This window comes from Mytilus galloprovincialis, chromosome 7 (assembly GCF_965363235.1).
Source record: "Mytilus galloprovincialis chromosome 7, xbMytGall1.hap1.1, whole genome shotgun sequence".
Lineage (NCBI taxonomy): Eukaryota > Metazoa > Mollusca > Bivalvia > Mytilida > Mytilidae > Mytilus > Mytilus galloprovincialis.
Window position 1 is genome coordinate 62121632 of NC_134844.1, and position 22292 is coordinate 62143923.

The window sequence follows — 22292 nt, forward strand, 5'->3', positions numbered from 1 at the left end:
CTCTCAATTAAATGCTCAAACGATCAGGTTGATATTTCTTTTCCTCAGTTACCATATAACTGTATAAAAAGGGCAACAATTATAATATTTTGCATGTGGATAAGTTACAAGGCATATTTGTTCTTCTGACCTTGGTCCTGGTAAACATTAAGGATGATACAACTTTATTTTAAATTGTAAGTAAACAATATTTTGTTTTATGATTTAAAAAAAGTATTTCTTGTTGTATTTAAATATATTGTATTCATTGGAATACAGTGATGTAGCAAAAACGCAATGTAACCGTCACCAATAGTCCACACATTATGCTCCAATAATGTAACTGACAGTCATACTTGGTTGTTTGACCTGAATGGCAACCAAATATAAACCAACCTCTTAATAGAATATACACAAAACTATTTGTATACTAAAAAAACACATGCTGAAACATGTATGAAATCGTATATATACCCTTCTTGATTAACTATGACAATACATTACCATGAAATTAATGTCTTAAACAGATAAACGTTAAACATATCATTGAAAACAATAATCTAACATAAACGTCTAATCTACACTATTTCACTCAAAGAGAGGCGAAAAGATAACAAAGGGACATTCAGACTCATAATTTGAAAATAAACTGACAACGCCATGGCTAAAAAAGAAAGACAAACAGTAGTACACAAAACACACCATAGAAAACTAAAGACTGAGCAACACGAACACCGATAAACTGAGGGTGATCTCAGGTGCACTGGGAAGAAAAGCCGATCTGTATCAACATGTGACACCCGTCGTGTTGCTCATATTAGTACAAACCCGGTAAGAAGTCTGATTTGTTAATGCACATTCGGGAAAAGGGGACATGATTGTAGTTACAACATAGAGAAAATCCACTATCATCTGTGAAACGGATATTCCATAACGGTTAACCAACTCGTGATGGCTTTCAGAAAATTTTCGACCGTAATCAAATAGAAAAACACCGTAAGCAAACACACAAATTACAATATTAGATTAACAATGACAGACACACATAATATCAATTCAAAATAACTTTCAACGGGTCTGTTTCCATCATGTTAATTCATTTAATTAAATTTATATCTCGTCTACTAGTATGTTCCAGCTTTGATTAGTGTCTGGTATTACTATAAAATTTCACTTCTATGTACTATGAACAACAATATTATTTATTTTTTAAAACAATATTTCCATTCTCCATTTAATCTGTATACCTTACCACAAAATTATTTTTATTTACCTGTGTATATTATTGTAAATGGCGGCTTTTTGTTCAAGGTTATTGTTTTTTTTTAAATTGTTAAACATCTCACAGCTCAGTGAACTATTGTTGTCTTTATTTATACACCCCTTATTTTATTGATTTTGTATTTGCATTGTGTCGTAGATCAAATTTATTCGTTCAGTGTATGTTAACTAGTGTTGATATGTCTTTTGAGTTAAGACATTTCAATTAATATTTTATAGTGTGTCTTTCTGTGTTGTGATGTAACACAATGTTTTCAGATAAGAATGAAGGTTGGTACCTAAAAAAACGTCAAAACCCACTGCATTTATTTGCACCTGTCCTAAGTTAGGAATCTGATGTTCAGTAGTTGTCGTTTGTTGATGTGGTTCATAAGTGTTTCTCGTTTTTTATATAGGTTAGACCGTTGGTTTTCCCGTTTGAATGGTTTTACACTCGTCTAGTAATTTTTGTAGCCTTTTATAGGTTGTTGTTCGGTGCGAGCCAAGGCTTCGTGTTGAAGACCGTTCGTTGACCTATAATGGTTTACTTTTGCAAATTGTGACTTATATCTTATATCTATTCAGAACGATTGAAAAAAAGTCTAATACAAATATAAAATTGAGAATGGAAATGGAAAATATGTCAAAGAGACAACAACCCGATCAAAGAGCAGACAACAGTAGTTTATTTGTTATAGTTCAATCACTATAAATGTTTTGGTGAAATCATTTTTTTTATCAAAACCTTTGTAATTTAATATGTTTTTTTTTTATAAATATATCATATATATAAGTTTTGTCCTAAATGCAGAAAATTATTTCAAATATTTCCAGTATAGTTTTGTGCAGAAAAACTATAATATATGATCCTGTTTATTTTTTGAATGTGAATTTCAAGACAAGATTACAATAGGACATAATTGATTAAACATATATAGAATAGATACAATATGTCTATTTCGTGACTTTATAAAGGTAAGCATTGTCCTTCCAATTGATAACTAACAGCTGATCAGTTGTTCTGTCGTAGGTTATACACCATGGTAAGGCAATACCATCATCTTTAGACAATACTTGTCGATATTTCTGCCCATCAGGAGAAATAACTATAACTTTACCCAAACTGTTGTCGGCAACATACACGTTCCCTTCATTGTCTACAGCGATACCTAATGGTACCGGCAAGACACTTATTTCTTTAAATGTCCATCTTGGTTTGCCCAGAAGATCACAACATGTCACAGAGCTTTTGTTCATGTCGGTGTAGTAAATGTAGTCACCATAAGATGTTATATAAGCATTGGAACTAATGCTACTAGAAACCAAATTTGTCACCGATTCATTGCGAATATTCACCATTTGTATTCCCTTGCTTTCTGCACAGAAGATCAAATAACCATCTCTGTAAACCATCCCACCTATTAGATAACCCAATGCAATGGTTTTAGTAACTGTTCGTTTTGCCATGCAGACAATATGTATATTACCAGGGCGGCGACATGATACATCGATTGTATTATATGCAGTATCGAAAAGTTTGCTGTCCAACTTTATTTGAACCATCTTTGTTGATAATATGCAGTTCACAGTTTGAACTAGCTATTGCCAATCTACCATCTACAAGAAAGGTACAACCTTTATTGACAACACTATTTGCGTTCATAGTTTGCATTAAGTTTAAGTTGATATTATCAATGGATCTGGTGTACAATTTAGAGGACACTAGTCGTGCTTGTACGTTCTTTCTTTGAACAATGTCGATGGTCGTAGGTTTATAATATGCAAAAATGTCTCCGAATATTTTAAAATAAGACGAGAACCTCTCTAAACCTGTATGCAGATTAAGGGACATACACGGTTCTTTAAGATTATCACTGGAGAGTAGTTCTTGTATAGATTTAACATTTTCGGTAGCAATTTTATCGAAATGTTTTATAGCAAGGAATGACTGAAAGTCTGAAGCACTTTAATATCAGACTGGAGTTCTTTGATTTCCTGTTCCTTCTTTTCGAGTGATTTACGCAAATTACATATCTTATTAGATTCTCTTTCCTCAGTTTCATCTAGCTTCTTTATTAGACTGTCTTGTATTTGATCGAGGTGGGCGTTTATTTTCAATCTAACCTGTACTATTTCTTATTGTATTTGACCTTTTAGATCTTTCAGATCTTTCAGATTTTCATTCCTATTCTGTATGATCCGTTCATGGTTTTCAGCGACTGATATTAAGGTCTGTTCGATTTCCTGGAATGCGCTTGAGGTTTTAACATTATGTATGACATCCTCGAGTGGGCATATTTCTTTGCAGCTATTGTGATTTTCAGATATGCATCTTCTGCAACAAGGAGTGTCATGTTTTTTACAGTACATCTGGTATTGCTCATTATGTTCACTGCATATTAGTGTGATTTTTAAGATATCAAATGGCAACTTTTGGTAGTCCGACACGGCTATAACGCTGTGATTTCTCGATGATTTAGATAGTGTATGATGTTCTTTACAATCCTCACATAGGCCCTCGTCGCATTCCGGACACCAAACTACTGATGATTTAGAGATATGTCGAAGGTCACATATACCACACACAGGTGCTTTTAACAAATTAAGCCTACTGTTTGTGTCATTTATGGGCATATGTATGTAATCAACATGTCCCAAAGATTTGATTTCCAGTAGTTAAAATGGTTAAATAAAATTTCTTTTTGGTGTATTCATGCCAACAATCTGCATTTAATTGCAACACAATACAGTGTTAAAGATGTCACAAAAGTAGAAATTCAATTCCTTTGAGGGATACCTTTTCTGAAACTGTTTACATATATCTATCCAGAGGTCAATTAAATATCATGTTTTTCGTTTCATGTTTTTTGTGTGTAAAACTGCGTCATAAATTTCGTGCGGAAATAAAGTGTTTTTTCTTAACACTACAATAATGGCGATCTGGTAATGAAAATACGGAGTTACAAAAAAAAAAAAAAAAAAAAAAATGCAAAACACGTAAAAAATAATCTTGATTTTCTTATAAACCCACTTTGAAAGTTCAATTTGTCATCAGCTGTCTGAAAGTGAGTTTGATTGCACAATAACTTTTTCGTATTTGAAAAATCCATCATGGCCAAAATACGAAACTACACTCCTAACTGCGTATTGCTTCCTACATCTGTTTTTTTTAATCCATTTGTTAAAATTCAATGATATAATGAAATAAGTTTCAGTCCTATCAATATATAAGAGTACAACGATCATTTTGACGTGCGGCCTTCTTTATGATGGTCCAGCAACTTTGAAATAATTAGCAATGTTACAACCATTCAGAATATAAGTTTCTGAATTTTTCCGCCGACAGGTGAGACTTATCTCTGTGTCAAATATTTATTCGTTTTTGTTGCTTTTGCCTGGTAATCGTAGCCAGTACTTTACTTGTTTTTTCTTTACCTAATTATTAGCCTACAATTTTCCTCAGAAAATGCCTATACCAAAACAGGAATATGACAGATATTTACTATTCGTTACTTTTGTTTATATTGTTGAGCGTTCGATTTTGTCAGGTTTTCATATTGCTCAGTGTATAGTATTTTTTGGGGTGTTTTTTGTATTAGTTTTGCATTTGGTTGACATGGCACTGTCGGTTTGTTTTGACTTATGAGTTTGTGTGTCCCTTTGGTATCTTGATTCTATCTCTTTTGTATCATTTGATCCTTATATATACAAATAGTCACCAATAGTATACACACTGTGCTTAATTAATGTAGCCAACAGTAATACTTGGTCGTTTGAAATCAATGGACACCACATTGAAACCAACCTCTCAGTAGGTCTTTATAGAATATGCACAACACTGTATAAAAAATCCAACACAAGCTGAAAGTCTATAACATGTAAGGACTCGTATTTATTATACCCTACTTCAATTAACTATGACAAAACAATACCATGAAATAAATGTTTTAAACAGTTTAGCGTTACAATATGATTGAAAACAAAAATCTAACATAAACGTCGATCTATTTCAAACTCTTTCAGGCGAAAGATAACAAATGGACATTCAAACGCACAAGTCAAAAATAAACTGCCAACGCCTTGGTCATGTTGGCTAAAGACTGAGTAACATGAACCTGACAAAATTGAGGGTGGTAACAGGTGCTTCGGCAGGATATGCAGATTCTTTTCCACACGTTGCACCCATTGTGTTTCTCATGTTTGTACAACACCGGTAATACATCTTATTTGGTAGGTCAATATCATTAAACATGATAAAGAGGGGACAGGAATGTAGTAACGACATTATGAACATGTCTGACATCATCTATGGAACAAATATCCCATACAAAACAACTCGTGATGGCGTCCGGGAAATTTACGACCGTTATCAAATAGAAAACAACACATAAATGAAACAGATAAATAACAATAAATAACACCGACAGACACACTAAATGAGTCAAAATAGCTTTCGACGCGTCTATTTCCATCATGTCCATTCATCTAACAAACCTTAAAACGATTGAAAAAGTTTATTGGTTATAGATTGAGTGAAATCATTCTTTTTTATCAATTGTTTAACATGTTTTATATAAATATATTCATAGAATATCATTATCACTGAACTAGTATATATTTGTTTAGGGGCCAGCTGAAGGACGCCTCTGGGTGCGGGAATTTCTCGCTACATTGAAGACCTGTTGGTGACCTTCTGCTGTTGTTTTTTTATTTGGTCGGGTTGTTGTCTCTTTGACACATTCCCCATTTCCATTCTCAATTTTATCATAGAAGTTTATGTCCTAAATGCAGAAAATTTCTAGTATTTTTCTTTTTTGCCAAAAACTATAACAAATAATCCCGTTAATATTTTGAAAATCAAATTAAAATGTGATCATATCAAATATGAATTTCAAGACAAGATTACAACAGGACATGGAAGTTCGATGTGTTGTCATTTGAAAAGATACAACATGCTTATTTTGTAACTTTATAAAGGTAAGCATTCTTTTTCCCATTATCAACTAACAGCCGATCAGTTGATCTGTCGTAGGTTATACACCATGGATGTGTAAAACCATCCCCCTGACACAATAATTTTTGATATTTCTGCCCATCTGGAGATATAACAATAACGTTACTAAAACTATTGTCAACAACATACACGTTTCCTTCATTGTCTACAGTGATACCTAATGGTACAGGTAGTACACCTTCTTCTTTAAAGATCCATGTTGGTGTGCCCTGAAGATCACAACATATCACAGAGCTGTTCGCCATATCGGTGTAGTAAATGAAGTCAGCAAAAGAGGTAATATAAGCATCACAACTAATGCTACTAAACACCAAATTTGTCACCGATTCATCGCGAATATTCATCCTTTGTATTCCCTTGTTTTCTGCACAGAAGATGAAATAACCATCTCTGTAAACCATCCCACTTATAGAATATCCCAATGCAATTGTTTTAGTTACTGTTTGTTTTGCCATGCAGACGAAATATATATTACCAGAGGAACTTGAAACAGCGATTGTATTATCATCTAAATTATATGTAGCATCGGAAATGTTGCTGTGCAATTCGATTTGAAACTTTATTGAACCATCTTTGTTGATAATACTGAAATCACCTTTCGAAGTTACTATTGCCAACCTGCCATCCGCAAGAACAATGTCGATGCTAGATTGAAACAATCTTTGAACAATGTCGATGACCGTAGGCTTATAATCTGTACAAATGTCACCAAATGTTTTAAAATTAGACGAGAACCTCTCTAAACCTGTATTTAGATTAAGGGACAGACACAATTCTTTAAGATTATCACCGGATAGAAGTTCTTGTATAGATTTAACACTTTCGGTAGCAATTTTATCGATATGTTTCATAGCAAGGAATGACTGAAAGTCTGAAGCATACTGTTTGATATTGGAAACATCAGACTGGAATTCTTTAATTTCCTGTTCCTTCTTTTCGAGTGATTTAAGCAAATTGCCTATCTTCTTAGACTCTCTTTCCTCAGTTTCACCTAGCTTCTTTATCAAATTGTCCTGTATTTGATCGAGGTGGGAGTTTATTTTCAATCTAAACTGTTGTATTTCATTCCTAATTTTACCTTTTAAATCCTTGAGAGATTTCAGATTTGTTTTTCTATTCTGTATGATTCGTTCATGATTTTCAGCAGCTTCTTGTAAGGTCTGTTCGATTTCCTGGAATGCGCTTGAGGTTTTAACATTATGTATAACATCTTCGAGAGGGCATATTTCTTTGCAGCTATTGTGATTTTTAGATATGCATCTTCTGCAACAAGGAGACTCATGTTTTTTACAGTACATCTGGTAATGGTCATTATGTTCACTGCATATTAGTGTGATTTTTAAGATATCAGATGGCAACTTTTGGTAGTCCGACACGGCTATAACGCTGTGATTTCTCGATGATTTAGACAGTGTATGATGTTCTTTACAATCCTCACAAAGGCCCTCGTCGCATTCTGCACACCAAACTACTGATGGTTTAGAGATATGTCGAAGTTCACATATACCACACACAGGAGAGGAAGTCGCCATGTTACTACAAAATACATACAAATACACCATTACTAAACATAATGGATTTTGTAACACCTTTTCTAAGCTTTGTCGTGTTTATAAGTATCTTTGATTGTTTTGTAATGTTATTCGGGTGTAAAAAAGAAAATCAAAGCACTCTTTGTATGAAGTGCAGAACCATTAAATTATTTTAATAACATGAGTAAGCTACAACCAATCAATAACGTGCTGTAACATATTCAGCGTTTGTTTTCCTATGTATTGCTGTGATATTGTCACGGCAATCGCGTGCTGTCATGAATATTAAAATTAAAGTGAATTGAAATCTTAGTTTAGAATGCCTCACGATTTTCGTCAGCTAATCAAAAGTACGGATTCAAATGAAACATGTATTAAATATGATTATATATACAATACTTTCTAAGCTGTAGCAGGGACGGATCCAGCTTTTTTAAGAAAGAAAGGGGGATCAAAAAACGGTGTTCCAATCATATATCTACATTTACATGATTTATAAGCATTGATTGATCTTTAAAGAGAGGGATTCCAACCCCAGGAACCCCCTCCCGCCTAGATCGGACACTGCGTAGTTGCATATGCATATATATGGTGACAGTTACATTATTTTTGAACGAGTGTAGTTGCTTTCACTTTAACCGTATTCTTTATACTTTGTAGTTATTAAACTAGATATTTAAGAACATGTCAACGATTATTTATAAACATTATGCCAATATAATGAATTTGTGTTATACTTTTTCTTTGAATCTTGATTTTGATATTCGGTGTTATAACGCAACTTTTAAGCACTTTTTTTTATTGGGGAAAGAAGCCGGACTGTCTGGAGAAACCCACCGACCTTCGATAGGAAAACTGACAATCCTAGTCAATAAAGTCAATAAAGGTTGGTGTCGAGAGTAACCGCAAGTGCGGGGTCCTTGAATCTTCAGTCAGGATTCTTCTGCGTCAAAATTATCTCCCTATTACGCCAGTTCATTTTCACAATCATAGAAATGGAAGCCATTAGACGCGCTGTCAATTTTGCTCTTGGACCGATAAAGTTATCCACAAAGCACCATTACGATCCTTATATGTCAGTTGTATTTTAAATGACAAATGTTCCTACTAGCTGATGAGCATCAGTTAATGATCTTATCTGCTTTGATTCAACTTAAAACTTTTGTCTGATCGGTTGTCAGGTGGAATTTAAAAAAATTCTTAAACATTTAAAAAAATTCTTATTAAATATTTCGTGGAAAAGCAGACTAAAATTTTTCAGTGGTTGAAGATTATAAACCCTTGTTATCACACACCAAAAAACACATTTTTTCGAAGATATGCATTGTCATTAGCCAACTTAAAAGACTGTCGTTAAGGTTCATCATAACAAATGGACAAATATGGCCGTAATTTCACCTCAAAAACACTCTGTGTACAGACTTACCTGTGCTGTTTGGAAAGTTTTAAAGCCTAGCATCCACTAGATATATAAAAGTTAAATGCATTTTGTGTTTAAGAAAGATAAAATCTATCTTGGTTTTTGATGGGCATTTTTTTTCCTTTCTGCAGAAGGAGCAAAAATAAACAAACACCTGAATTACTTTGATACTGTCCACTCACTGACTCAGATAAACTCTTTAACTCACCTATAGTTGTGAAAATACCTGGTGTCTCTGTAAAAACAATACAAACCGTTTTTTTTTTACCTGAGGGAGCATCTTAGTCATTTTTCACACCTTTTGCATGAAGAAGAAAAAATGGAGAGATTTTATTTTTCTAAAACACAAAATGCATTTAACTTTATTATATCTAGTGGATGCTAGGCATTAAAACTTTCCAACTTTACAGATAAGTCTGTACTCAGAGTAATTTTTGGCAAGTAAATACAGCCATATTTGTCCGTTTGTTATGATCGAGCACACCTACTCTGTTTTTGTGATTCATTAGATAGGTAGTTCTCTTCAATCATATATTTCATCTTTTCTTTTTTTATGTTATTAAGTCAACCTCTAGCTTTGGTATATATAAAATAATATAATTTGAAGCGAGATGAGATATCAAATACTCTTGCTTTGTACGTTTTAAAGACAAAATATACACCTCAAACACGCCCTAACATAAAAAGGTGCATTCGATTTTCTCTTTCCGAGACAATTGTTATCCATTTTGTGGAATATTTTCATGAGTTACATAATGGAATGGCAGACACAAACATAACTGAACTAATAGATTGACATGTTTTCTTTCCGTAGTAAAAAAAAAAATAAAAGTTATACATTTTCTACAGACAACTTGATAGATACCCATGTCTTCGACTTGATATCTAATTGTTCGCATTACTATGTAATAGATCAATTGAAAACTTATGCAAATGATGTTTTTAAAATAAATCATTTCATAATTGAGAAGAAAGTTTTCGTTTTATTTGTTTTTATTAACTTTTTTTTGTTACTGTAGTAAACATAACAGTAATTATTTATCGCCTTCTCTATCAAAAAGCTTCGATTCTTTTGTTCTATTTCAACGGGTTTCCGCCTGTCTTGCTTTGTTAGATTTAAGATTTTCATGAAAGGGACCTAATTATTTCATAAATAAAAGGATATTGTTTGGACGTAGATAGCATATAAATAAAACATATATAGGACACGAATTTGCAAGCAACAAAATCAATGATAAGCATACGTTGTCCCCGCTTCAAACTTTAAATAACATTCTACACCGCAATATCTTGGAGATAAAAAAAACCAACATAACACAGTCATTGTCTTTTTTGAAAATAAACATTAAAGTTAAACTGTCTATAAATTGATAAATTCTTATCACGGCTGAAAATAAATGCATTATTGTCTGAGAAATATTTTCTTGCTTCCAATCACACGCATATCAAATACAAGTTCCTAAACAAATTGACTTAATTTATCGCGAAACTGCTGAATTAGACTTATAACCGAGTTTGTACTTTCAAGAGCAACACGAAATGAGCCACATATGGAGCAGGATCTGCTTACCCTTCGGGGCATCTGATACCACCCAATTTTTGATCGGGATCGTATTGCCTTGTATATTATTTCTATGATGAATTTTGTGTACTTTATCGGTTTATTTTTGACTTACGAGTTTGACTGACCCTCTGGTATCTATTTCTTCTTTTTATTCTGGTACACAATTCGAACACATTGAATTGTCACACTATATGTACATTCTTAAATAAGATATCATGTCAGTATCAACACAATGTACTGATTTCAGTGTGAACCAGAGAAATGGTTCACCAGACTGACCATGTATCCCTAAGGTTCATGTGGACCCTATGGCTAAAATGGCCTGTATTTTCACCTCAAAATTTTCTCTGAGTACAGGCAAACCTGTGCATCTGGAAAAGTTTTAAGGCATAGCAAGCCCTAGATAAATAAAATTCAAATGCATTGTATGATTTAGAAAATTCATTGACATTAGATGGACAATAGATACCTGACAATAATTGGTTAATTAAACTGTGTACCTGAGTGGACCATATCAAGGTAAACTCAACTGTTTGTTAATTTTATCATCTTCTGCAGGGACGAAAAAAGTGTACGGCAAAATCCAGTTAAGTTATGAATTTTCTAAATCATACATTGCATTTGAATTCTATTTATCTAGGGCATGCTATGCCTTAAAACTTTTCCAGATGCACAGGTTTGCCAGTACTCAGAGTAAATTTTGAGGTGAAAATACGGACATTTTAGCCATAGGGTCCACATGAACCTTAACTACTTGTACAGTTGTTTATTATCAAAATAAAGATTTATTATATTGAGAAAAAAGCTGAATAGTATATTTCAACTGTGAAATGATAACATGCATTCAATAACAATGATAAACTCTGATTATATCATACAAATACCTCCTAAAGTCGTACAATCAGCAACAGCATAAACAGGAAGTTAATTATCACGTGAGTAGCTATCATAAAGAACCATAACATTCAATTACCTGTCCTTGACAATTTTATCGATAACTTCTTTTGGCGGGTAAATTTAAAATGTCAAAAGTTGTATGCAAAGTTGAAAATGTATTTTAACATAATAAATTTACGTTCTAACAGTACCTTATATTTTATTCAAGTTATAAGAAATCGTAGGAAATAAAATCCTCATACCAGGATTTAAATTTTGTATTTGCGCCAGACAAACATTTTGTCTAAAATAGACTCATCAGTGACGCTCAAATAACAAAAGAGTTATAAAGGCCAAATAAAGTACGAAGATGAAAAGCATTGACGACCAAAAGTTCTTGACAATTTTACCAAATACAGCTAAGGTTATCTATTCCTGAGGTAGAAACACCTAATAAGTAATTAAAAAAAAGTTTTGTAAACAGTTAAAACATAGATTAGATTGAGACAGTTTTGATTATATTCTGATAAAACTATTGATTTGTGTTGTTTCACTTTAAGATGTTTGCCCAAACCAAGCACATATTTTTCAGTCTACTCTAACGCCATTGAAAAAGATAAAGCGGAAGCCGCACAACAGAAAAAAAAATGTAAATCTCACTTGATACTGCATTATTGAGTTTAAAATAACACATCCTTTTGAAAGAAATTGAAAAAAGCTTGTTTAATTAGTTTCTTTTCAAATTGAGGGTGTATACACGTCAATTTGTTGCTTACATGTTACATTGATTTACATATATCACTATGATAATGGAAAATATCTCATAAAAGAGGGGCGAACGATACTGGAGGGACAGTCAAACTCGTGACATGTAGATGTACTTTATCATTAGGTGAGTCTTTACATATCTATATACAAGAAAGTCGTTTGATCACTCATTTATCAGTCGTTGTTATTTTTACCAATGTATTGTAGGCGGATTAAATGTCCGTCTGTGCTATTCTGTATGGCCTTGAATTATACTACTCTTAATGCTTTGACCAGTCTACTTATATAATTATTAGGATGATAATAGTACCTATTATGCAGGTAATAACAGGTACGCAATTTTTAACACTATTGGAATGATAATTGGCTGCAAAAGTATGTTTTTTGAGTCACTGAAATCTATATAATATATAGCATACGTTTCAATTTCAAAGACCAGCTATCATGTTGATTTTCAGAATTTTCATTCAGTTACTTAATGACTGTACGTTACAATAAATAAATAGCAGTTTGTGTGTGGTTTGGTTGTGACATATGGTATATTGCCTCCTGACGTATAAATAAAGGCAACAGTAGTATACCGCTGTTCGAAACTCATTAATCGATTGAGAAATAACAAATCCTGCTTTTATGGCAATGTTAAATAAAAAAGTTCGAAAGTCAAAACAAGTACAAAGTGGAAGAGCACTGAGGACCAAAAGTTCCAAAAAGTTATGCCCAATACGACTAGGGTTTTCTGCCTGGGATAAGAACATCCTTATTATTTAGAATAAATCATACTTATGCAAACAGTAAGTATAAAACAAAATAACTATATAATATTTATACATGATAAAAGCGAAGTGGTAACTAACTTCAGAATAAAAACGGATACATTACATAAAACAACATAATCCAGCACATAAAAATACACAGCCAGGTTAGCCAAACAAACATCATGTATTTGTTTCGGTCAAAAATGTCTTACTATGGTGAGCATACTAAGTTTTTGGATGAAAATTGTGACTCACTTGCTATCAAAAAATGACAAAAAGATAACATGTGGTTTAGAGCAGTTAATGTCCGCCTACAATACTTCGACCTTATTCGCTGTATTAAATTTAGATTTTGATTGAGTTGATAGCTGATAAATTGATCTTGTTAGGCATATAAACATGTTAAATTGTTTACATTTATTCTATCCTCTACATATTTTATGTGTCATGATGTTTTCGAGTACGAGTGAGAATGATCTTATCCCTTGCTACTTTATAATGGATAATTGGTCTCTTTGCATATAAAGGTTAAGGCAATGAGGTGACGTTAGCTCATATTTAAAGATTTTTGTTCGGATGTTATGACAGGATTTTCTATATCTATGTTACTCGCGTATTTGCTCCTGACGAAATAAGAGGTATAGAATTGTTGCTCCCAAAAGATTAAATATCAAAGCATGGTTTATAAATAACTCCCTTCGGATGAACGTCTGGAGGATCAAGTATACGTTAACACTTAATCAAACATCAGCCAGCAATCATATTATGAAGATGTGATCCAATTTGAATGATAAATGAAATTGAAAGTCCAACTTACAGTAGTGTCTACGCAACCGTTATCCATTAGATAAAACTAATAAATACAGAATTATAACCAGAAAAAAAAAAAAAAACCACTCAAACGAAAGCAAAATAAAATCCTGAAATCATTTAATTATTCTACTTATTTTTTTCCCACCTCGATTATCTTAAATATTGGCTGGGAAGATTTTAATAGTTACATGATATTTTGTTTAGTCATTGGAGAGTTTATTTTGTACAAAAAGGAAGCACATTGTTTCATTTTTTTTTAATTTTATACTGTATTTATTTTGAATGTAAAATTCATAAGAAGTACATTATACTCCAGAAACAAATATGATAAACCGAAAATACCAATGTCCATTGCATAATAGATCAAAATGATTTTTTTTAATTACGAGTATTCATAATGGATTAAAGAAAGCATGTTAACATTACCAAATATATAATAAGATGATATATAACAAAGTAAACAAAGTAAGGATCTCTAAAACGTTAAAATAAATGTGTTTCTAGTTAACAAGACTTAATTTCCTAACACTATATAGATATGCATTGTCTATCCAATTTACAATTAGCAGTCGATCAGTTGATCTACAATAACTTAAAGCCCATAGATTTATTATACCATCGTTCGTGAACAATAATTGTCGATATCTTTTTCCATCTGGAGAAATAACAACACAATTTCTGACCTTATTGTCAACCACATATAGTTGTCCTTCGTTGTCAAAAGTGATACGAACGGTTCAGGTAAGACACCTTTTCCCTTAAATGTCCATTATGTTTTGCCCTGAAGATCACACCAGGCGACATACCTGTTTTCAAAATCTGTGTAGTAAATGTAAATGCAAACGATTTTATATAAGCATTGGGACTTATGCTACTAGTGAATGCAGTTGTCTTGGTTGCATTGCAAATATTTATGATTTGTATTCCCTGTTCCCTGCGCAGATGAAGAAATAACCATCTCTGTACACTATCCCACCTACTTGATAATCAAATGTTTATGTGTTAGTGACTTTCCGTTTTGCCATGCAAATGATATTTATATGCCCACGGATACGCCATTGGCTTGAAACAGCAATTGTATTGTCATCTGGATTATATCTGGCATCGAAAAGTTTGCCTAGTTTTATAGAAAAGTTGCACTCAAACAAACCGATTTTGTTTGATATACTGCCTATATCAGTTGACCAACGGGTTATTGCTATTTTGCCTATCGAAAGTATCACATATCCTTTAACGCCGCCATTTGTTCTGATAATCTGTTTTAAAATACGCTTTATGCCATCGATCAATCTGGTGAATACTTAAGGAGTTTGTAGTTGTGCTTGAATACACTTCCTGTGAACGATATCGATGAAAGATGGTTTATTTGTTATAAGAATACGTACAGCAATTATACCAAATATACCTAAACGACAAAAAACATTGTTTCCTTTTGGCAAATTTAAAAAAAAGAAATAAAAATCAAATACCCAAACACTAATTACGTTAACATCCCACTAAGTAAAATATTATTGAAATATGTATTTCATACGTACTATCAAAAATTAATCAAAACATTTTTAAAGCTAATATTTTGCAGTATTAAGTTGACTTCAGAAATGATTTTGAAATTATTCATCACCCATACAAAGATAGTTCAATGAAGTGCAATGTTATATTTAATTGAAACTGACGTATGCATATTTAATCATTGTAAACAGTATTTGGACAAGACTGTAAAGTGCATATACTTCTTGATTATTGAACGTAACGAAACAGTATTTGGACAAGTTTGGAAAATGCAGATATTTTGAGATTATTGAACGTAACGGAACAGTATTTGGACAAGGCTGCAAAATTGCGAATAGAGTAAATAAATGCATTGTTCACACGCACAATCACAAGCATACATAATCTTAACAGATAATGTATCATCTGTTTAAAAGTGTAAGAGTTTAAAAAACAGAAAGGCGTATGGATTTCCTAGTGACATGAAGTTTCATTACAGATGTTGATATTTTATTGAGGCAGTATAGAAAAGGTGTCAAGTAGCACATATTAATTATGCGTTAATTTGCAATGTAGGTAAGATTTAATCACAAGTTTACAATAACGGAAAACAGTAATTATGTTAACAATGGGAAAAACAAATTAAAAACCGAAAAAGAATATGTTCGTATGTAGGTTTCCAAACAGATACAAAAAATCCGAACATATATAATTTGTATAACATTATAATCCTAGTAGCTTTATTGAATGTATTCATATGCAAATAAGTATTTTCTCTCAACATATAAATAATGTCCGAATCCATCTCGTTTATTTTCATTCTTTTAAAATAGTAAATATACAGGTCTCTCATTTTGTGTTATTTTCACATTTCTTGATCGGTGTGAGAAAAATATTTTTCCTCATTAGTCAAAAATCTGTTCATGGTAAATGACAGGTCGAAATTTGATTAGGACGTCAAATTTTCATGGTTTCTTCTGAATTTTCTATTTTGGCATCATGATAAAAGGCGACCATACCTGATGACGACACATATAAAAACTTTCTAGAAATATTTGAAAAGAAAGAAAAAAAATTATTATAGAAACAGATTTCACCACTATAACTCGTGTATTACGATATTTCTACACTCATAAGTTAGATTTTACTTATTTAAAAGACTCGAAAAACCGCCCGCTTTTAATATAAAATTTTCACTGTCTCGACTCAAGAAATAAAGAAACATACTTGCTGCAGTGGTAGAATATATATTTTCTAGAACTATTGTTTAAACTTGCATTTATTGTTTTATTTGTTAATACATCTTTAATATATATATATATATATATATATATATATATTTATTTATTCAACTTAGTTATGATTTTCAATAAAAACGTACCATTGAGGTGTATTTTCCGGAATTTGCCAACCGCGTCGAAATGACATGCAATACTAACCGGATACAGTTAAAAACACTCGGAAGCAGCTGATAACAAAAATCATATCGCACGGCTACGGCAATTCTTCAAATTCTGGAATAAAAATATATACCAATTAGTTTTATCATCGAATACAATAATTTCATGCTCCTTTTTGTTTTAAGTATATAAAAACTATGTATTTCATATAAAAATTATAGATGTATATATGCATATAATCTACAAATGTGGGAATATGTGTATAAATGTAATATAATATGTGCATTTCTATTAGCAGCAAGATTTTTAACTATTGTTAACAAAACATATCTTGTATACATTTATATATCAGAGAAATATTATGAAGGTTGTTAAATAAAAACAACAGTAGTGTACCCTTTTTAAACTAAAATTGAGGAAAACACGTCAATCATAAGAGGAAAACTCCGGAAGAACAGAATCACTGAAATGCAAACAAAACAAACGCAAACACACAGAGATCTGAAGCATATTGCAAAAGCTAACGTAAACATTTTAAGTTGACCAATGAATATCCATTGTTAAACACTATTTATTGGATTTGTATTTAGGTTAGATTTAATACCTACCTTTAATTATTCATAAACATAGGAACACAAAAAGCATTGCAATCATAAAAAATAAAAACCGATACATTGATATGTGCAGTCTGTAAATTCTCATCATTGTTGTATAATACAGATCTTATGGTGAAGTTATATGGGTTGAAATATTATTAAATATGATTTATGATTAAACGGTGACGTATACACAACTCAATTTTAATTTGAGAATGTAAGAATATAAAAAAAAAAAAAAAAAATTAAACATATACTTTCCACTGAATTTGTCATTTGTTTATATTACACTGAAACAAGGCTGGATATCTTGAAGTGAACTCGGAAACAACGTTCTTTTGAATATAAACAAAATGTTACACCAATAAGCAACGTTTGAAGTAAAATCAGGGAATTAATATATGATAATAAAGACACCAATAATTAACAATTTTAAATATACTGCAGATATTTAAAAACAATATACGCTTCCGTACTGAAATCACACATGAATGGTTTTACTACAGATAGACAAATCAAATAATTTTGAGTGATTTTTATAAGTTGTAGTTCTACAGAAAGTCTCTGGAAATGTTCTAAACACAATTATTTTTATTATACTGTAAATAATATCATTTGCAAATACATTTTGTTTTTGGCGTCTTTTCAGATATGATAGTGTGTATGTTCGAATAGTTAGGTCATTGTTGTCGTATTTCATATGAATATTCACACACAGTTTTGCAATGCTGGTTTTATGTTTCGTCAGACTGACTAATTATGTCTTTTTTGGTTGCTTGTTTAGATTCATCAACATGACAAAATATTTACAACTGTAGTACAAGTGGAAGATTTTGAAAGTAATACAACTATTTTTTTAAAGATTTTTTATACGAGGATTTTTAAAGCAATTTCTTGTTAACTCATTCCTTATCCAATAGGATAAAACCAATTATGTGTAATTGTCCTTTCAAAGGCCAAGCACATTGTAAAACGTCACACACTATGATTTTTGTCTGATTAGAGATTGTTTTAAGTTATGTGTATTTTAAGGTTACGAGGTTTTTTCAGTAATCCTTTAGGATATTTTTGTTGTAATTGAACATCTTTTAAAGAAATGTTGTGTCAAAATCGTTTTGAAATTACCAAACAAGTCAATGCTATTTATTCATGATATTGCAACTTTCCAACGACACGTAGTTTTGTAATTATGCATTATTAAAAATACCGATAAACATTAAAGCAAATACTAATATTTAATTTAATTGGTTCTTGATACTTTTGTTGAATATTTAAAAGTTGTAATTTATTAAGGTTAACACTTCTGTTACATTTAACAATGAACATGCATGTTTTTCTGTTGATAATGTCTGTTATCATTTAACTGCACCACTTCTTACCTCCACCGTGCATTCCGAAATTATAAAAAAAAAGAAAAATATCGTAACCGTCAAAAGTGGAGAAACCATAATGTCGGCATGTAATACAACAGACATTTATACGAAATCACGACCAGCATGCACCACGATGTGTTTATTACACGAGAAATGTTTTATTGCCAGTTTTTCAAATGAAACTTCAATATGTCGTCTGGACATAACTGAAAACTGTTGTGTTGCCACCGAAATAGCCATCGGTTATGACAAGAAACCATTACAGTAAGTTTTTATGACTATAATTGAATATTCATATAATAGGAACATTTTGTTTACTATCTAGAATGCGAAGACTTTCTTAATGTTTAAAAAATTCCTTTTGCTAGTATACCTGGTTTTAGAATCCTAAAATATTTTGAGAGATGTAAAGATTGAATTGTCCAGTCTTTTCATATCCACGATACTTCCTTTATCGGTCAAAAATATCCTGAAGTAAAACATAGGTGCTTGTTAACATGACGTAATATTGTCTATTAATCAATATATGAAAACAAAAGCTAGTATTATAAAATTAAAACATAAATCACAAAACTTTTGACGATCGATGTTAAATTCACATTATTTATGTTTTTTAGTTCCATTGACCTGTGCTGGATGTATTACCTTTGGCAACTCCATGTATTCTATAATTGAAGATTTGACAGAATGGGAGAAGGCGAAAGTAAGTAAGAAAACTTTATTAGTTAAGAGTATTTATAAATGTAAATCTGTGAGCTGGTCTTTCACCTTTTTATGTTATATAAAATTTAAAATATACGTTCTAAACTCAATTGTGCTATTTGATTTTAATACTAAAATGAATGAATACTCATACATAAATCATTACAGTGCTAAAAATGATGGTTCACTTTTTCTTAAATATATAATAAACAGGCTTCCTTTCTCTTCCTTCTGATCGCAACGAAAAGCCGTCACACCAGACTATATAATAAGAAGACAGGAAGTTGTTCATTGGAATTTAGCCAGTTGTTATTCTTATATATCAATAAACGCAAAACAATCTGCAGAGGACTGCAATATAAAAATGTAAAAGAGGGGCAAAAGATACCAGAGAGACATTCAAACAAAAAAAAAAACTGACAACGCCAAGGCTAAAAAAGCAAAAGACAAACAGACAAAAAGACCAGCAGAAGTACACAACACACAACACAGAAAACTAAAGACGAAGCAATACGAACCCCACCAAAGAGTATGGGTGATCTCAGGTGATCGGTAACAAATGTAATTAGGTAGGTAATTTTCATACAATAGGAGACAGTATTGTAGTTACAACATTAGGAACATATATGCTATCATCTTTGAAACAAACAATCCATAAATGTGAACCAACTCATGATGGCATCTGTAAAAATTACGAAGGGTTTTTATCATTACCATGATTAGCACGAGTAAAACAATAGAGCTTAAGTACAAAACAAATACATGTATTTCCACTTTCCAAGAAAAAAACCCTTCTAATAATAGAATAAATCAAACTGAAACCATTTGTTTTGTATCATTCTTTGACTTTATTTATAACAGGAAGCTTACAGTACGTGGGATAGGTTAATTCTAATTACAATGTATAACTGAGCTAAAGGGGCGTATCATACCGACATACTGAACGGATCTCATCATAGTCTGCCAATTTCGAACGTTAATTTAGAAATTTGGTCCGATTTGGTCTGACACCGTCGTAACGGATCTTAACAGCTTGCTAGAAGATTCCGTCTTGTTTATCTTGACATGCCTTAACGGACTGATTACCTGATTGGACTATCAAGCTGAACATAATGGTATTTATACATAATATACAACATAAGGACGGACTATTACTATGCTACAAAAAATTGAAAATTGAAACGGGAAATGTGTCAAAAAGACAACAACCAGATCTAGTAGTAGAAAACAGCAAAAGGTAACCAACATGATCAACGGGTCTTCAACACAGCCACACACTATAGCGCCCTTTGACTTTGAAAAGAGCTTGACATATATAAGGAATCGTTTTGTCTTTCCAAATATGTCATTTTGTTTTGGGTGATGTATATACCTACATTTACATGTGAAGTATTTCAGTTTGTTAAACATTTTTAAAAATACCATGCTGTAAATAGTTTTTTTTTGTTTAAGGACAACTGTAGGTGTCGTGGAGGTAAGCTGGCGGAATTTGAAACATCAGAGGAGAATGAGTTTATTAAGAATAAAGTGAGAATACTAGATACTGGAGGTAACTGTTTTTATATTTAAGTAAAAACAGAAACGTGTAAGATCTATGTCAATAAGACAGCACACCAACATAAAAGAGCCTAATCGGCATCACCCAGTCTTTATCCGTAGTCACATGTGTATACAATAAGGAACACCATTCACTGTCTGGTAGGTAAAAGCTTGAAGATAAACCCAGAAGACAGCAATTCGTGTTCATTTACCTGTTTCCCATATAAAAAAGAGGAAAATGTGTTTATACTGAATATTAAATTCCTGTCTCCAACTGTAAGAAATATCATTCATGAAAACATTGTTCTTTATTGAAAGAAATATGATATTCAATTTGAACAAGCATCACACGTGTTTTGATATACAGCTACATTTTATGCTTTTATTCCAAGTAACGAGTTAATAATGGAAAACTATAGATAGAGTCAGAAGAGATTAACGGTTCACTTTACGGTTGAGCAACAGAACGAAATATAATCAAAGACACAAATCGATACACAGTTTGTCAAATTCTTTTTCCTTCCCGAGTTTGCATATGCATTTGGAAGAAAATCTATCACCTTTAGTTTCCTGAAATGGGAAGGGCACTAAGAATTAAGTAAAAAAACAAAATACAAATTATGGTTTCGATACAAGTGCATGACCACGAACATAACGTTGGCAACGATGTACCTTTTCTTTAGGGATGTCAAATGATCGGAAATTTAATACTCGGATACTCGGTCATGATACTCGAGTACTCGGGAGTGCTCGGATGAATCTTAAACGTCTAATGAAAAGCTAAGATTATAGGTGGGATGCAGTGTTTTTGTTATTACCTTTTAAAAACATGTAACGAAAGACAAAAGTACTACAAACATATCTTGATCCTCTGTTTTTTTGTGTCAATGAAACAATGAATTATTACCGACCGCCGTTTCTACAAACGACCTATCATAATAGCAATTATTCTTTGTGTACGTGTTCATGAACCAAATTCCAATAAAATCAAAAATATTTGCGTATAAAGTCTTACAAAGTAGACAATATATGTATTATATGTTCCTGAAGAGTTGGTATTTTTTATAATACGATTTGTCCGTTCATTTGTCAACAACAATATTGCAATGTCTTGTGTATTGTCGTGTTGCTCAGTATAACCTTTTCTGTGGTTTGTTTTTTTGGCACCATCGTTTGTCTGATTTTTTTTGGATTTTTTTTACCATGACGTTGT

General features: G+C 31.9%; 1 long non-coding RNA gene across 1 annotated transcript; it reads right to left on the reverse strand.

The window, feature by feature from the left end:
- Positions 1 to 5739: 5739 nt before the first annotated feature.
- Positions 5740 to 11713, reverse strand: LOC143083431 (uncharacterized). Its single transcript, XR_012980703.1, has 2 exons — positions 11654 to 11713; positions 5740 to 7789 (listed from the first exon to the last, which is right to left on the reverse strand). It is a non-coding gene; the product is annotated as an uncharacterized LOC143083431 (long non-coding RNA).
- Positions 11714 to 22292: the final 10579 nt, after the last annotated feature.